The sequence below is a fragment of the Octodon degus genome, unplaced genomic scaffold (genome assembly GCF_000260255.1).
Source record: "Octodon degus isolate 3935 unplaced genomic scaffold, OctDeg1.0 scaffold00010, whole genome shotgun sequence".
In the NCBI taxonomy this organism is placed as follows: domain Eukaryota; kingdom Metazoa; phylum Chordata; class Mammalia; order Rodentia; family Octodontidae; genus Octodon; species Octodon degus.
This window is the reverse complement of record NW_004524586.1, coordinates 6939637-6943644: the sequence shown is the minus strand read 5'-3', so window position 1 is coordinate 6943644 and position 4008 is coordinate 6939637. Positions and strand designations below refer to the sequence as shown.

The 4008-nt window shown below is 35.9% G+C and overlaps 1 pseudogene; it reads left to right on the top strand.

Annotated features, from left to right (window-relative positions):
• The first annotated feature begins 2869 nt into the window (after positions 1–2869).
• On the top strand, positions 2870–3594 carry LOC101571525 (annotated as a pseudogene).
• The last annotated feature ends 414 nt before the right edge of the window (positions 3595–4008 follow it).

The window sequence follows — 4008 nt, the reverse complement described above, 5'->3', positions numbered from 1 at the left end:
CAGCTGGGTGAGTCTTGCCTGTAGCCAATCTGTAGCAGGTTCTGCCACAGGGTTCCACACTGGGCCTGTCCTGACCAGTGGATGTGGCAGAGTTGACTTTTCTGAGGCTTAGTTATAAAGTAGTTTTTGTTTTCTATCTTTTACACCTGGAATGCACCCAATTGAAGTGAAGCTGCGTGGCAAGCACAAGGGCCTGGGTTCAATCCTCGGTATCACATGCCATGCTGACCTGGTACCAAGCTGGCTACTAAATGTGGGTGTGAGGGCACATGCCTGTAATCCCAGTGCTGGAGATGCTCTGACAGGAGGATCATATCAGTCTGAGCTGTGGAGTGAGACCCTCCCTAGGTGGGGCCATCAGGGATTAATAGTCCAAACAGGCATCAATTACTTTTAAAAAGCCAAGAAGCTGCTGCTCATTTTAAAGGAGGGTAATGTTTGTAATAGCGTCTTTTGTCCCTCCCTCCTGTCTAGCTATCCGTCATCCATCTGTTCACCCGCCCATTTTACGTATATCCTGGCTAAATATTTGTATTCAATATCTCCAGGGGAGAACTGACTCTTTATTTTGGAAAATAGTTCCATACCTGAAGGGGGTTTTATGTCTTTGACTGTATTCTTCTAAATTTTAGTGGCTAAATTTAAAACCCAATTTGTTAACATTCCATTTTCCTTGTGTATCATTTGTCAGTCATTATATTTAGGTCAGTGGCAGAAGGAAAATTCTCAGGACATTGTGTTTACTTTAAAAAAATCATTTTAAACCAGGCACAATGATGCATGCCTGTAATCCCAGATAATCAGTTCACTGATGAGGAGGATCATTATTTCTAGGCCAACCAAGGTGAGAATCTATCTCAAAACAAAGTAAAAATGGCTAGGAATGTAGCTCAGTAGTAGAGCACCCCTTGGTTCAGTCCTTAGTACTACAAAACAGAAACAAAAACACAACACACAGAAATGAACATTTATTGTGGAGTGTTTTCTGAATGTACTCCCAAGTATTACTGACCCATATATAATAATTACAACATCTTAATAATCTGGTTTTTATGTATCTTTTCACTCTCTCTTTTTTTAGTACTAAGGACTGAGCTAGGACCTTACTACTGAGCTATATTCCCAGGCCTTTAAAAAAAAAATCTGACACAGGGTTTTACTTGGTAAATTATCCATTGTGGACTTGAATTTGCAATCCTCCTCTTTTCAGCCTTCCAGAGTGCTGGGATTATATCTTTGTACCATTATGCTTTGCTCCCTCTTACTTGTTTTCCTGGGATATTCTAAAGCAAATCTCAACATGTAACTTTACTTGTAAGGACTTCAGGATGCATCTCTAATTTATGACTTCAGCACACACACACACATGCACGCATGCACGCACACACGAGAACCACAACAGTCTGAGTTTTGTTTCATCTTTTGTGACTTAGTTTTTGCTTAAAGGGAATATTAGATTATGAAGAATAAAAGGGAATTGGGATTGTATAGATAGTGGCATGAGAATCTATAGTGATCAGAGTTGTTGAAGAGCATTTCTTAATTCTCTTCTAAAACCAGTACTGACAATCAGGTTATTAATACTTTTACCAATTACTCTGGATATTGGTATGTTGGTCTTACCTTCACATATAAATAAATGCTGTTCTGGGGCAACATTGGTCCCCAACATTGGTCTAGGTCTTGGGGATATATTTTTAAATATTTTATTAGGTGTGTAAATAATGGGGACTCTTCTAAAAAACATAAACTTAAGATAGCACATGTATGACCATAGTACATAAAGGATCTGAGCTGATCATTGTTTTTAGGCCATTTCAGTGGGTAGGATTAGGAAATACATTTTTTTCCAATGTCATTATACATTCTAAATTTCTAAATTTTCTTGTAATACTTCACAGTCAAATTTGGAACTACATCCCTATATGGCCTAGCCTCTTTTACTCATTCTCTATATCCAAATACTAGTATAGTTTTGCTAATACTGTCTTTCTGCAAATCTCATGCTATTAATTGTTCAGCTAAACATCTTTTTTTGGTGATTTTATTATTTCTATATGATATTTATTTGTATTCAAATAGATGAACTTAAATGAAACATTTGTTTTCAGAAGTTGTTGAGTAAAGTTTTGGTATACCAGAAAATTCCATTAAATCACCTTATGTAACAAACACTCAACCAAACATTTAGATCTTTAGAAATTCAAAATAAAATAAAATGTGAAAACTGTAAAAAAAAAATCTTAACAGATTTGGAGCTATAAGATTTTTTTTTTTTTTTTTTTTTGTGTGTGTGTGTGTGTGTGTGGTAATGGGGATTAAACTAGGTCCTTGCGCTTGCCAGGCAGGTGCTTATGCCACTGAGGTGTATCCCCAGCCCCTGGAGCTATAGGATTTTTAAAAATCCTTTTTCTTTGACTTTTAATATTAGGTTTTACTCTAATTATATGTCCTTCCATCTATGCTATGAACTGCAGTTCTAATGAATGCTTCATATGAGAAAATAAAAGCATCACATAAATTTATCTTGCTTTATTTACATCATATATGTAATAGTCTAAGAATAAAATCAACACTATCACTAACAATTATGATTATTAAAGATGTGTAATGGAAAAAAAAAGATATGTGATGGTATACTTTTAAATAACTTGAAATAGTTCCTCTGTGTGTGATTATATACTTGGATACACATTTAGATTGCTTTGTGTCATTTTATTTTCAGCTTTTAGATTTTTTTTTTTCAGAACTGGGGATTGAACTCAGTCCCTTGTGCTTGACAGGCAAGTACCTATTCTACAGAGTCATCTCTCTGGCCCTTTTAGATGTTATTTTAAAAATTGATTTTCTCCTGGGCAGTGGATGCAGGATGGCGCCAGTGAGCGTGGTGGCAAGGTGTCAAACTAGAGGTCTGGGGACGTGAGGCAAAGGGGTTTCTTCCGTTGGCTTGAAGAATAAGAATGGGAAATGGAGGACGTGGCAGCCTAACCACCCACAGGCCTTCGTGGAAAGCGTTCGCGAGGAACAAGGCTTTGCATTTCAGGGAAAATTGAAGATTCAGCAAAATTACAAGAAATTACTATGGAAGGAAAACAAGACTACAACATCATGGGAATCCCAATTCACAAATCAATATCCAGATCACTTGAAACATCTCTATTTGGCTGAGGAGGAAACACTCAAGAAGCAACTAAGAAAAACTGACCAGCCTTTGTCAGAAGAAAAAGTTAACCAGCCTTTTCCTGAAGAACAGTGTAGAGTTGCTGGTGCTTTGTGTGAAGACCAGGAACATCTGCCTCAGCCAGAAGAATGGTGTAGCAGCATAGTGAGTCCTATCGCTGTTCTCAAGAAAAAGAAAAAGAAAAAGAAAACATCCAGTCAAAAAGCACAAGAAGAATATGAGCAGGTACAAGCTAAGCATGTTGCTAAGAAACAAGAACTTGAAAGGAGAAAATGAGAGAGAAAAAGCTCAAAAACTCTACAAAAAGAAAAAAATGAAAATGTGCAAAACATTGAGCAAAAGGACTAAAAAGTGCCAACTAAACTTAAATTTACAAATGGAATATCTTAAAAATACAAGAAAAGCAATTTTAATATGTATAATTGATGAATATGGGTTTTATTTTTATTTGCCTCTGGAAGAAAATTGGGTTGACAAACTTAAAAAGTCTATTTGGGAGACAGACTGAAGCATATAATGTTTTTGTCACATATCAAATTGATATGGAACAAAAAATGTTTATTTATTTATTTATTTTTTGCAGAACCGGGGATTGAACTCAGGTCCTTGCGCTTGCCAGGGAAGGACTTATTCTACTGAGCCATCTCCGTGGCCCCTAAAAAAATGTTGAAAATAAAAACCAAAGCTAATTTTCTTTTATATTTAAGCAAATATGTTTAAATGGTTTTAAGGTCAGTAAAACAAGCCATATTAAAAATGTTCAGTATTTTGTGTCTTAAATTCTTTAAAATTTCTCAGTAGTGAGATATTATAAAGAAAACTAGAAA